This window comes from Cavia porcellus, unplaced genomic scaffold, assembly GCF_034190915.1.
Source record: "Cavia porcellus strain 051 isolate PalLab524CR breed Dunkin Hartley unplaced genomic scaffold, mCavPor4.1 scaffold_31, whole genome shotgun sequence".
NCBI classification, from domain to species: domain Eukaryota; kingdom Metazoa; phylum Chordata; class Mammalia; order Rodentia; family Caviidae; genus Cavia; species Cavia porcellus.
This window is the reverse complement of record NW_026947514.1, coordinates 9,748,490-9,763,618: the sequence shown is the minus strand read 5'-3', so window position 1 is coordinate 9,763,618 and position 15,129 is coordinate 9,748,490.

Below are 15,129 nucleotides of genomic sequence, written 5' to 3'. Positions count from 1 at the left end.
AAGAATGCCTTTCTTTATTCTTTATTCTCATCAAGAGATTAAATGAGACCAGAGAAGGAATCAAGGAGCTTGAAGACAGGTTAGAAGACATTTCTCAAACTGAAATGGGAAGAGGAAAAAGAATAACCAAAATGGAACAGAATATCTAAGAAATATGAGACAATATAAAAAAGTATAGTAGGTGTATAATTAAATGCTAGAAAGACAAGAAAAAGAAAATGAAGCAAAAGTACTTAAAATTACAATAGGCACAACATTCCAAACTACTGATCCAGGAAGTTTAGCGAATAATCAGAAGACATACAAAGCAAATAAGCAAAAATCAACAAGGAAAACCCCACACCAGGCACATTATACTCAAACTATAGAAAAACAATAAGAAAGAATCTTGAAAGAAGCCAGAGAGAGATAACATGTTCTCCTCGTGTAGAAACAAGGAAAGAAAAAACCCACCCTATAATTTTATATCCAGCAAAAGTATCCTTTAAAAGCGAGAGAGAAATAAGATTTTTCTCAGACAAGCAGGAACTGAAGGAATCTATTGCCAGCCATCTATCTTGCAAGAACTATCCAAAGAGATTCTTCAGGCAAAAAGACGATGATATAAATCAAAGTCTTAGTTTAATGTAAAGAAGAGTGTTGTAGTAATTGATACATTGTATCAATTTGAAAGGTCTAGAAGCTTAACTAAATAATTCAGCAGTTCTACATCTCAGGGGGCAAAGGACAGCTTTGGGTGTTTGTTTATGCTCTAAAATGTTGCAATGCTTGATTTACTGTATCAATTTGAGAAGTTTAGAAGTTTAACTAAATGACTCACAAGGGGCCTGGTTTCCTTTGTAAACATCCTGAGCCTGTGCAAGAGGAGGGCACTGAGATGGTGTGAGTGCTACACCATCCCTAGGTAACCTACATGCAGATAAGGGAGGAGGAGAGGCTAGCTCTCACTCTCTTTTTTGTTTTTCTGCTTTTGCTGTCTTCCATCACCATGAACTGTTGTCCCTTTGCCACGCCACCCTGCCTTGGAACCAGCTGATTATGGACTGAAACCTCTATAAACTGTCAGCTAAGTAAACCTTTCCTGCCTTAATTTTGGGTGTCAGAATTTTGTCTCAGCCATGAGAGAAAAGTGACTGAGACAAGTGTCAAAGAAGGAATAAGTGAGGATGGCATAAATAACGTCTCTTGTTTTTCTTATTTTTAATTAGTCTTAAAGGTATTGTTTGAAGCAACAGTAGTAGCACAATGTGTTATATGACTATTGTAATTGTATAAAGGAATTAAAAGACAGCAATATCACAAAAGGGGAGGAGAAAGACTGAGGAAAAAAATACTTGTATTCATGGAGTAGTAACAGATAGAAGAATACATTAATGGAATGAAAGAGTCCAAAGAATAGGCAAAATATATTCAATTGATTTTTAACAATTTTGCAAAAGCAATTCTATAGAGAAAGAACTGCCTTTTCAACAAAAGGTGACAAAATAAATGGTTTTTCACATTTTTTTAAAAAAGTGAACCTAGACATAGATTTTACAACCAGCATGAAAATTTACTCAAAATGAATCATAAGTCTAAACCTAAAATGCAAAATGATAAAACTCTGAGAAGAAAGTTCTAAGACAAAAATCTTAACTGAAGTTAGGTTTAGCAATGTGTTTTTACATCCACCAGAAATAAGATCTACAGGAGAAAAACACTGCTAAGTCAGCAGACTGAGTGGTGCTAACCTGTCATGCAAAATCCACAACCACATTTCCTAACATTTGTCAGTGTTGCCCTATTTTACAAAACTATCTTTGCAGAATGCTAACGTTCCTGAGTAAGACCATTCTGGGTTACCACGTTGGTCCCGAGGCCAATGCAAGGATCCTTGTAAGAAGAAACACAGGGGGAATTTAAAGGACAGAAGAGGACAGGGTTGCCTGGCCACCGGGGCAGAGGGGCAGTCACAAGCCAAGCCTGGAGTGTAGAAAGACTTTCATACGACGTGATGACAATGACTGCTTCTCTGGTTCTCTTCCCCAGACTCATAATCCCAGGTTGATCATGAGAAAAGCATCAAGTAAATCCCAACTAAGAAACAGCTACAAAATAACTGAGCAGTACCCTCGAAATTGTCAAGGTCTTCAAAAACAAGACAGGCCCAACTATCAAAGCCATGGAGATATGACAACTAAATGTAATATATTAGTATGAAATTGTGGGACAGAAAATTCTATGTAACTAAGAAAGTATTAATAAAATACAGACTTTAGTGAATAATAATGTCAATATTAGTTTATTCCTTGTGACAAATGTACTCGACAAATACAAGGTGTTAGCAACCAGAGAAAGTAAGATTTCTACAGAACCTCTACGTTTATATTCAAAGCACTTCTGTAATTCCAAATCTATTCCTGAACATAGTCAATTTAAGATTAAGAAATTATTGAAATAAGTTCTTTTATTTATGATCTAAAAAAAAGAAAAGTAAATAAACATTCCCTAAAAAGTAAACTCCCAAATACACACACTTTCTAAGAATAATATGTATTAAGCATATGCAAGGTTCATTGGAAGAATCTATGTTATTTACTTGACACCCACAGAGGAGGGGACCAGGACTAGGACTCGGGTGATGGAGAAAGACACTACCAAGATGATCTTAAAAGAGGATTTGGGCATAGGAAGCTGGCAGTGGAATCATGAAATCAGGGGCATTGCCCCCCACTTTGGGAACCTGAAGTCCTTTAACAAAAAGAGGAAAGGGAAGAGTTCCAGCCAAACACAACTGGCTCACTCTCTGTGGCCACAGGGAAGTTAGTCCAAAATCTCAGTGTGGAGAGCATTTTTGGAAGTCATGTGAAGGAAATGGCCTCCATGAGCAGCCATTCTCTGGAAGGTGTGTGGCGGTGATCACCCCACTGATCAGACCTCAGGCAACTTATTCAACCTTCTTTACCTCAGTTTCCCTACCTGTAATGTGAGGATAATTATAATGCTTACTTTGGAGGGTTACTGTGAGGATTAAAAGAGGTACGCCATATAAAAATCACTTACACAGTGTCTGACACAGAAAGGCTTGATAAATGGGCGCTATTATCCTTTTAAATGCTTTTCCACATCCAATTTTCCCCTTAGACCAGATCTGTAATTATTTCTGGCAGGAAATATGTTTCATCGCCTGCCCTGTCAGAACCTGTTCCTTGGAAGCACAGCCCATGGGGCCCTCCCTCTGCCCCTCTGCCCCCTGCCTGCTTAGGCCACTATGATGGACGTGGAGTCTCGCTCCAGAGAGCTGGTCAGGTTAGGTTCTAGCAATAATTCCACCATGGAGAGTAGTGAATGTGGCCATGGATGAGGATGTGCTGGCTATGTGTGGCCTCAAGGACTCAAGGTCTGAGTCTCCTGGCACCTTGGAAAGTGAAAAGGCATCCAGAGTTATACAGGGGTGGGAACAGCAGGCCATGGCGTGGTGGAATGGTGGGGCTGTTGCTCACACCAGTAGGAAAAATGGCACAGACTTGTGAGATTGGGCGGCACATCCTGGACGTGGTCCCAGCAGATTCCGTCCCTTTAAATGCAAAGCAAAACAAACAAACAAACAAAACCACTTCTAGCTTGACTTTTTAAAATGGGTTTCCCTTTATTATAACCAAGATACCCTCAAACCAAATATTGGTTTACAGATCTTTTCACCCACCAGGCTGGACACTCTGCAGTCTTGATAGCTAAGGTGATTCTGATAAAAGAACTGATTTTTAAGAAAAGAAGGGAAAGGAAACAAGGAAGGAGAGAAAACAAAGAGAGACAGCCCACTGGATGCCTCACTCCTTGCCCGTGTCTCTCCCACTTCCCCGGGCCCCTGGCCATTCATTGGTCTGAGGAATCTTCTCCATGGCCTGGGATCCCCAGGACCCAGTGGATAAATCCCTTGAGTTACAGAGCCTGGAGCCCCTCACGCCCACATACAGAGGATACAAAGACTTGTAGGCTGCCGGAGGTCAGCCTGGCAGATGCAGTTTCTCAGGGAGCCTGGCTGCCTCCTGGGATCAGCTGATGACTGGTGTGGCCAGCAGTACATCCTGAGCATTTCCCTGTGCCTTCTCACAGCATCCTCCAGCCTATGGAGCAGGCCAGAGCCTCCCGATTCTCAGAGTCATCACATCCCTTTCCCATTCTTCTTCGGAGGGCAGAGGGCCAACATCTGCCAGCATCTCCCAGCTTCCTGTTCGGAGCAACCAGAGAAGGCGATGGCGGGAGAGTGGAGGATGGGCAAAGGGAGAGGTCAGGTATGGCTCCTCTCCCTCTCGGCCTCAGAAACACCCTGGCCAAAGCTGGGTGGCCCCTGGGCCAGGTGTCACTGGCTCCAGCCCTGCTGGGTGGTCACACACTTTGTGTGGGACTTTTCGTGGTAGCAGGGATTTGACTCAGGGTCTTCATACCGAGCTGCGTACCCAGCCCTTTGGTTTTCCATTTTCAGGTCTCACGTAGTTGCCCAGGCTGGGCTTGAACTTGCAATCCTCCTGCCTCGGCCCCAGAGTGGACCTACCCTCTGGCCTCCTCCCTGGGGCCTCTGGTTCGTGTTATCTTCCTGCTAATCTCTGTTGCTGCTCTGCCGTCACCTGTGAAAACAGTTCTCTGCCTTAAAGCCAATCTGTTTAAATTCTGCAGGGGTTCTGATTCCCTGTTTAAATTCTGCAAGGGTTCTGGATCCTGGTCCAGCCTGGGGCATTTTTATTGTGTCCATGCTACCTTGAGGAAACAGACCCAGCCGAGTAACTTGCTGCAGGTGGATCAGTGTGTGCGTGGCAAACTGGGGTTAGAACCCGGAGCTTTCTGAACCAGAGGCCACGTTTCAGCTGTACATCTCCCTCCGGCCTGAAGCTCTGCTCCGGATGTTGGACGCTCTTTGCCTGCTCCTCTCCTGGGAACTGCGAGGACCAGTGGCTGCAACGAGACTTCAAAACCTTCCTTTGTCATCCCTTCAGAGAATGTCAGCTCCAAGAACCTGTAAGCTCTTTTCCCTGGGTTTTCTACCCATCTCCTCCCAGGGCCCTGGGTCTTTCCTGCAAGGTGACCCAGTGAGTGACACAGCTCTTGGATACAGTGTGCTCTGCATGGCCCGGGGTCCTCGTGGGAAGTGTGGAGCCCCAGCCTCGACCTCCAGCTTGCTGAATCAGGACGGGGATTTTAACAAGACCCAGCTTCCCTGATGCACATTAAAGATGAGGAGGGGCCACGCTTGGCAGCTGTCCTTGCTTACCACCGCCTGTGATGCACACATTCATTAGCAGGGCTGTCCCTTATAGGGATGCAGTAGGAATTATGGGAATCAAGCGTCAAAATGGTGCTCAAGGTATAGCAGGCTGTACGCTTTATAGTATGACAATCATTGTTTCTAGAACTATTTTCTGGAGCTTGAATCAAGACAGGGGGCTCAAAGATGAATAGATGATTAAAACAGAGCCCTGTCCCTAGACATCTCCAGGCTGTCCAGAGAGGTGCATACAGTATAGGCAAATAACTGATCAAACCTAGCTGGTGCCGTAAGAGCTACACACCAAGCTGCTGGGCTTAAGGTTTGGATGGTGCTCTATTTACAAAGGAAATCCATGGAGAATATCACTTGAGGATAAGGAGGCTTTATAAAGTAAATATTATCATTGTTGCTACTGCTGTAGAAATTGAGCTCAGAGGAGCAATGCCCAGGGTCACACAGCAACTTGAATCCAAATCTTACGACCAAATCCAGTGAACTTCCTCTACCCCACACAGCCTCTTTCTTGTACCCCATTCAGCCTCCTCAAAAGAAAAGTCCCTCCCTACCCTCTGATTCCCTGTCTCATTTGTGACATCTTCTGCACTCTCCCACCACTGTCATGAAAGCTAAGCAGATGTTGGTACCATGCTCTTGACTTTCCAGAATTGTGAGCTAAGTAAACCTCTCTCCTTTATAAAATACCAAGCCTCCAGTATTTTGTGACAGCAGCAGAAAGCAAACTAAACCTACAACATTGGTGAGCGCTTTTCACTGTCCTCAAAGGAAAATGATTTGGGTCAGTACTGAAGCAGCTGCTTCTCAGAAGTTATGATGAGTGGAAGCAAAGCCCAAAGGATCCAGAGATCATTTTTCTAGGATCTTCTGTTGTTGGTAGGTTGGATAGGGGAGGAGGGCTTTTGGCTCATCCAAGAACCCTGCCAACCCGCTAGTATCTGCTCTAAGAAAGCTAGCTTCAAGCTCCTTCTTCAAGCCCAGCTGAGGAACTGTGTCCATCAGGTGCTATCAGCATCCACCCCAGATTGGCACAGGGAGTCTCCTCCATCAGCTGTCCTGTTGGTGAGTAGCAAGTAACAGTTTTCAAAGTGCAGTCCCGAGCCCAGCACTGTAGCAGCACCTAGGAAATAATTACAAATGAAAACCTTCCCACTGTGCCTCAGCGAGAGGAAGTAGAAACTCTGGGGGAGAGGACCCCAGCATTCAGTGCCTGGACAATTCTTCCAGTGGATTTTTTGGGGAACCACTAGCACCATCCAAAAGGCGAACAGTCATGGGACCACTCTCATCTGCACATTCATCAGGGGAGCCACCTGCCACAGGTGAAGTGTGGCTCGGGTGGCTGCAGATCTGAATGTGCCATTTCATCTACTTTGCCTAATTTAAATAGCCACATGTGACAAGTGGCCACCTGTCTGGGCAGCACAGGTGTAGAGCACGCTGTCCTCCCCCTAGCTCACAGACTGAAAATAGCACAGGAATCCTCAGCAAGGCAGAAGCGGGAGAGGAGGGCAGACATCCAGAAGGGGACATTTCCCTGCCTGACCCATCGGAGGCTCTGTGGCGGTTATGGGAGTAAACTCTTCCTACACTCCTGGTCCCTGCAGGTGGCCTTGGAACCTTGGCCACGTCCTCAAAGAGAAGTGCTGAGGTGGATTCTTGGGGTCAAAGAGGGCAGAGCTAGGAGTGGGGAAATGGGTCACAGAGACTAAAGGAGACCAGACCCAGAGTTCAGCAAGAGCGACCAGCACGGATTAAACAGGACAGATTTGGCCTGAAGCTAAGCAGAATGGTGGGCAGGGTGACTGGGAAAATCCTGCTGTTGGAATATGGGGGCTGCTGTCCCTGCAGAGGAAGTCCAGAGTCACGGAGAGGTCCTGTATGCAGGGAGACCGCAGGCAAGGGGTCCGCCTCGCTGGAACTATATGGGGGGTGGGGGAGTTACTTTTGCTTTTTTTTTTCCATAAGAAAGGAGCCAAGGACAGAAACCATGAGGCAGGGGTAGAGGGGTAAAGTGCAGAAGGGCTCGGGCTTCCAGAAGCATGGATTTGTTTTTTTTTTTAATTTTATTTAAAAGGAAAAAGAGAAAAACACAAAACAAAACAAAGCGGTGTAAGGGTACACGTAATACAGAACTACAAAAAAAAAAAAAAAAAACAGTAAGAAATCACCAGTTAACAGATTACATATTATCATCTTAGAAATATTTGTTCAAGTTACAAAATTAAAGCATACAAAGTGGACATTCAAACAGTGAGACTGCAAACAGCTGTGTTCAATGATCCAAACAAAAACATTAATGTGGTCAGCTATTTAACACCCCTAAACACACTTGCTGTTGTATCCTTTAGAGCTCTTCAGAAGCGTGGATTTGAATCTCCACGGGGCTCTGACACATGTTACTTAGCACCCAGTAGTTTAATTTCCTCACCTCTGAAATAAATCTGTTGATCACAGAGGAGTCACAAAGACTAACTGCAAAATATTTAACACACGCCTGGGTGCATAGTGAGAACACAGTACTAAGGAGCCTCCTAGGAGCTCCGGTCTTTAAATGTATTCACTCACCTACTCCTCACGGCTTGCAAAGGAAGTCCTCCTGCAATTACATGCACTTCTCAGAGGAGAAAAAAGACCCCTTCGAGGTGACCTCCTTCTAAGACATGGAGCATGGAAAGAATGTAAGGTGGAACCTAAGGCGCTGGGCCTGGCTGGGACCTGCTGTCCTCTGGGTTTCTGTGAGGGCCACCTTCTTACAGTCCCTGTTCCTTCCGACTTGGCTGAAGGTTCGTGCTCCCAGTCACAGGGGGTGAGGGTTAAATAATCTGCATCAATCTTGGTAACTTTGTCCCTCTTTCCTCAGTGACTAACTGAAATCCAAGTACAGGATTCAATCCCAAAGCCAGGCATGGTGGTGCATGCCTATGATCCCAGCATGCGGGAGGCTGAGGCAGGAGGATCATTGTGAATTCCAGGCCAACCTGAACTGCGCAGTGAGACCCTCTCTCAAAAAGACCAAAAAAAAAAAACTGGACTTCAATCCTGGTTGATGAAAGGAAGTCACCAAGGGGCTCTGAGACCACAGGAGAGCCATCTTCTGTGGAGATACTAGGGAGGACGCCTGGAATACCTTGTGATCATGAGGAGCGGGGGGGCCTCCTGAACTAACCAGCCCTGTAGCCAGCAGGCCTGCTTTTCAAGGAAGTCACTTTGGATCCTCTGCTCTCCTTCTCACAGCCAAATGGATCTAAATTATGCATTTAGTTTCTTTATCTGGCACATGCAGATTTGACCTCCAGATTCTTGTGGGGATAAGATGAGGTGAGATTTGAAAATGCTGAAGCATGCATGAGAGTGCCTTCTTTTGTAAATGGGCTGAAAACTAATAGCCCACACTCAGGATGGGGGCGTGCTATGGCGGGAGCAGGGAAGCCGTTTGTTCTGCAGTAACCCGCTGATTCACATTTTGACACACGAGGCGCTTTCCTACGGTGGCAAACAGTCACTGCAATCATGTGACTTTCTCTTCATGCTTAATTTGTTACACTTACGTCTAGTGAACAGAACCATAAAACCCAATCTTTCTCAATTATAAATTTGATGAATCAAACATTCGTAAATTATCTAAAATGTGATTACAAACTGCATTCGTGTCCTCTGAATACCTCAGATACCTCCATAGCAGGCAGAAAGTCAGACACACGGGGGTCGTACAATGTATTCCGAAGTACACTTCTGCCCACTCCCAGACAGCCGCGCCAAGGTCATAATCCATTATTCTTCACTTGATACATTACCTTCGTTGCATTATTGCTGCATTTATTTACGATTTGCTACATTACTTTTATATCATCCTCTGGTTTCGGTAATGTTTTATTTCTTGCGCTGGGTGGGGGAGCTCATTACTCTTCCAAGGCTAGAAAGGCTGAGGGCACAGCTCAGACAGAGGAAGGTGGAGCGGGGGTTGCTGATTTTTGGTGGAAGCAGGGAAACTAGGAACCAAGTCAAAGGTGATTCAAACCTGCACCCTGGTTCACTAGTCCAGGTTCCTTTCTCTCTCTTTTTTAATTTAATTTAATTTTATTTTATTAGTACATGTTTGCAATTCATGCAGTCTACAATCATTGTGGAGGAGTGGTTACAGACATATTTACAGCTCCTTTTTTTTCTAGGCCCCTTCCCTCTCCCCCTCGGGCTCCCTATGCCCTTTCGCACACATGTTGATATTATTTGTCTTAGTGCATGTCATGACGTATATTGTTTACGTTGATTGGAGTCTTTAGGCTCCTGTCCACAGCACATCTTTACTCCTCTCATTTCCTCTTCCTCTCCTCCTCGCCCCTCAGCCTTGATCCTGTCTATGTGTAATAAAAGTTCGCTTATGATGACTTCAGAACTGAAACCACCTGCCTTTTTCACAAGTGTTTTAAGTTTTACAACTCGATGTGTTACCAGAGCTGATGTAACGGAAAGGGCACTTGGATTGAGAGAGAATTTTTTCCCCCAATCCATTGCTCCAGTCTAATCATAAGAAAGCTCATCAGCCAAACTCAAGCTGAGAAGCAATCTACAAACTGCCTCACTGGGACACCTAGAATCTGCTACCATCATGAACAACAGGAAAGACAGAGAAGCCATCGCAGACCAGAGGAGATCAAGGAGATGTACCTGCTGATTAAGTGCAATGTGTTATTCTTCAAGGATCCTGGAACAAGAAAAGGACATTTGTCAAAGACTTGATTAAACCCAAATACCATCTGGAGCTTAGCCAACAGTAACACAGCAGTGTAAATTTCTTAATGTTAACAAAGAAATATAAAAAGTCAACATTAAAAGGCGCTGGGTCAGGGTTACACCAGAACAACTCGTGTAATCTTTGCAACATCAAAAATTATTACAAACCAGGTATGTTTTTAAATGGTATTTTAGGCTAGAGTTCCCTAGAAGCCAGCCCTAAAATAAGGATGCAAGTAGAAGCCACACCCTTCACGCTAGCATCCAAAAAAATGAAATACTTAGGAATTAATCTCATGAAAGAAGTAAAAGATCTATACAGGGAAAATTGTAATACCCTGAAAAAGAACTCGAAGAGGATCTCAGAAAATGAAAAGACATCCCTTGTTCATGGATAGAAAGAAAAAATATTGTGAAAATGGCCATTCTCCCAAAACTGTTATACAGATTCAATGCAATCCCAATAAAAATACCATCAACATATGTCATAGATCTAGAGAAATCACTCCTAAACTTCATCTGGAACCAGAAGAGACCTAGAATAGCAAAGACAATTCTAAGCAGCAAAGGCAAGGCAGGAAGCATCACAATCCCTGACTTGAAGTTATACTACAAAGCAACAATAGTAAAATCTACATGGTACTGGAGTCAAAACAGAGCTGAAGATCAATGAAATAGACCAAAAGATACAAGCACAACTACAAACACACTCAACCACCTAATCTTTGATAAAGTGGCCAAACATATTCACTGGAAGAATGACAGTCTCTTTAATAAATGGTGCTGGAAAAACTGGCTCTCCGTATGCCGAAAATTAAAACTAGACCCATGCCTATCACCATGTACTAAATTAAAATCTAAATGGGTCAAAGATCTGAATATTAAAACAGAAACACTAAATATGTTGGAAGACAAATTAGGTAAAAATCTTGAAGACATAGGGGTAGGTTGAGAATTCATGAACAGGAATCAAACTGCATGGGAAATACTTCCCAGAATTAATAATTGGGATCACATCTTATTAAAAAGTTTCTGCATAGTAAAAAGAAAACTCACAAACTTGGGAAAAAAATTTAGTGAACTGTCCCTCAGACAAAGGACTTCTGTCTAGAACATATAAAGAATTTTTAAAAATCAGACCCCCAAAGTTCAAAAACCCAATCCAAAAATGGACATCTGAGATGAATACACAGTTCTCAGAAATACAAATGGCAAATAAATACATGAAAAAATGTTCACCATCATTAGTCATTAGAGAAATGCAAATTAAAAGCACACTGAGATTCCATCTCACTCCTAAAAGAATGGCCAGGATCAAGAAAACTACCAACGACAAATGCTGGAGAGGCTGTGGGGAAAAAGGAAGTGTAGACTGGTGCAACCATTGTGGAGGTCAGTCTGGAGATTTCTCAAAAAACTGGGATTGGAAGTCCTATGTGATCCAGCTATTCCACTTCTAGGCATATTCCCAGAAGAACTGAAAACATCATACCACAGTGTTATATGTGCACCCATGTTTATAGCAGCACAATTTGTAAATAGCCAGATCTTGGAAACAACCCAAGTGTCCATCAACTGAGGAATAGATTAAAAAGTTGTGGTATTTTTATGCAATGGAGTACTACTCAGCTATAAAGAATGATCACATTGATATATTTATTAATAAATGGGCACAACTTGAGACCATACTCATAAGCAAAATAAATCAAACTCACATGCATAAATACTGTACAGTCTCCCTAGTGTAAGAAGCAGTAAGCCTACATAAGATTTTATGGTAGTCATGATTCCCCATTACATTGCTTTGAAGCCTTGTAATGTTTTCATTCATTAATTGCAATGGTTTTATTGTTTCGTTTGATTTTAAATGTGTGATGAACAACTACTTTGAAGAAAACAAGATATTATGGCAGCCATTGCTGGTTTAATATCATCTTGCTTTGAAGCCCTACCATGCTTTTGTTCTTCTGTTTCCATTGGTTCTATCATGTTGTGTCTTATTGGATTTTAATATGTGTGATAGTATAAACAAATTTTTTATAGAAAATGAGATAATGTAGTAGCCATTGTTGGTTTTCTGTTAGTTAGTTCTGAATGTCCTGTAATACTTTCATTCTCTTGAATGGTTTTATTCTATTTTGTTATGTTTGATACTATTGTATGTAAAGGTATGTTTAACTATTTCAAAGAAAGAGACATTATGGTAGTTACTGTTAATATTCGGTTGTCTTGTGGTGAAGTCCTGTATTGCTTACAATGTTCTGTTCTGATCTGCTTTGTTCTGTCCTCTTTTGTCTTAATCTCTTTCAAATAATAATAATAATAAAAAAAGTCATTCCTTTGGGAAGCGTTTCGGAGACTCAGCTGGCAGACCAAGGGAGCAGTCAGTAGGATGGATGGGCTCTCAAGCAGGTCACCACCGTAGTGACTGGGCTCTGCCCTGTCTGGAAATGTGGGAGCCGGTGAAGAGCACCACTCAGAGGTATCCCAAGGGAGGCAAAGGCGCTGTGATGTTTATCCACTGTTGCCAGCTGATCTGGCTGAGGGCTTCCCTGGGATGGACACTTCTGGGCTGCCCCTCCATGAGCCTTGCAGGCTCAGAAGGCCAGAGACGATGTCCAGGAGCTGCAAGGTTGTGGTCAGAAGCTGTCCAGGGAATGGTGTGTGCCTTGGAGGACGAGATGGGCCACTGAGATGCCGTCTTAGATGACGGCATCAAACACATCATATTATTTAAAACTTCTATTTTTTTTTTAAATTCGTACCAGGAATTGAACTCAGGGCCACACACATGCTAGGCAGGTGCTGTACCCCTGAGCTACATTTCTGGCCCAAAACTTCTATATTATTAGAATTTTATTACCATTAATATCAAAGCACATAAAACTGTAGTCCTGACCTGCAAAGTTCGTCCCCCACCTCAGGGTCTGTGACTGAGCTGGCATCGGGAATGTCCTGCTGAAGCCTCTTCCTGCTGGTTGTGTGCGCTTGACCCTGGCGCTGTGCCCCGGGCTCCTTCCTGCCTGGATTTCATGTCCGGCCCCTCCTCCCCAGGACTCAGAGACCCTTCCTGTCCTTGCTATTGTGTCTATTTTCTCTGGGTTTATTTGGTTTACTCGAAGTCTTGGCTGTTTATTCTTTTCTGTTCATGAAGATAGAAACAGTGACACATTCTACCAGGTACTAAGCAGCAAGATAGTGGTCATTTCAGTAATTTACATGGAGGCCATTTATGGAAGGGCATGGGTTATACAGCTAAAGAGTCAAACAGGGGACAATGAAGTGACCCAGATTTAGCCACAGTGAGACACCACTAGCATCTTTGGGCTGGTGGGGACAAAAAAAGGAGAGACAGTGCTAATGAAGCTCAGGGACTGGGGTCCCCCTGAAGAAGCTTGTGCCATGGTGGCTCCAAAGACAACTATAGCCACAGAGGCGATGCCCAGAGGGGACTGAGCCAGTGCCAGGGACTCTGCAGAGAGAGCAGAGACGGGAGCCTGGGTCTGCTTCTCCCTCCTACCCGCCTCCAGCTTCCCTCTCTTCTGTCCACACCCTAAGAAGCCTGGTGGTCTGCAGGGACCAGTCCCCGTGTGACCCAGTGCAGAGGGGTCAGGAATAAAGCTGAGGCTCACACACACACCCTGATCTCTGTGCAGGGCTACACACCGTGCAGACAGACTCAACACTCGTGTGCATGAGTAACCCTTGGGTCAGTCCTCCTCCCCAAACAACCTAACTGGCCTTTGGTACATTAGACTAACTTTTCTCATTTGCATGCTGTGATGAACTCGCAACCTTTCCCAATTTTGCTCCAATTAAGCGCATTCACAGATGGTCAAGTTGTCAAGCTTATTCACGAGAGCACATTTAGGGTGCCCTGGTGTCGTTCAAAGCATTCTTTCTTGCTGCCAATAGCGTGAAATGACTCAGAGCTTCCTATCCTGATCCTCCCCTGCCAAGCCCCAGAATCAGCAGAGGCCTGGATCCGCTAGCCGAGCACAGCATTAAAGATCAAAACCCAGCCACGAGTGGTTGACTCTTCGAGGCAGCGCTGCCAGCACTGCTCTTTGAGACTATGAATTTGTATGGATAGCTCCCGCTCCGCAGAATGTCTTGCTGATCTGCATTTTTAAAAAATTAATATGTAGTTCCTGTGACCAAGACTTTGCTTGTGCAGCAGGACCGCGGTGCCTTGAGGAAGAACAGGGGTGGGGGGGGGGATGAAAGCAGCAGCCAAGTCCTCTGCAGAGCAATGCCCGGGAACAACCGGGATGGAAGGATGCGCGGTCCACCTGCCAGGCGCTGCTGTAAGCGCTTTCACCGCATTATCGCAACTGCAAAAAGATCACGCAGCCTCTTTTACACAGCACACAGCAGACTTAGACGGGTTAAAAGGCCAAGGTTCCTGTTGAATCCAAACCTGGCTAATCCACCTACAGAGTCCACAGCATACTACCAGGCTGCGGTCATGTCTGGTCCCTGAACAAGCCACTCAACTCATATTTACCCCATCAAGGGGTAAAGGCTTTGCCCACACTGCTGGCTCTCCCCTCCCGAGCTTGGAATGCCCACCTTCAGATGGCAGCTGGAATGCTCTTCCTCTGTGCTCCTCTATGCTAGCAAATCTCAACATTCATCAGACCTGCATGCCAGTGTGTGTGTGTGTGTGTGTGTGTGTGTGTGTGTGTGTCCCTGATTAAATCATGAGCCCCTTGAGGACAGGTTCTGGGTTTTATTCATCTTCTCACTCATGCTGGAGCGTCCAGCACAGAGCAGTTGCTCAAACTGTGATAGATGGAGGAAGAAAAGGGAAATCTGGGTCCCAGGTAGCTCAGGGAAAGGGCTCCTGGCCCCTTCCCAGCACTTGCTGTTCAGTGACCCCCACTTCCCCGCACCTTAAATATGCACTAGTACTAGATGCCTGCTCTTCTTCAATGAGCTAGCACTTCTCTGCTAAGGAACACAGTCACCTGATCTGTGCTGGCCTTCAGTGCTTCAGGGGATGATCTGAGAAGCCACCAAAGAAAACTGGAGTCGGTCAAGGACAAGGACTAAGTTTTCTTTCAGGAAGACCCATAAACAAGAGGCAAGTGGTACTCTCGCTGGCTAGGGTGCTTCTCATCCCCTTTCTGTCT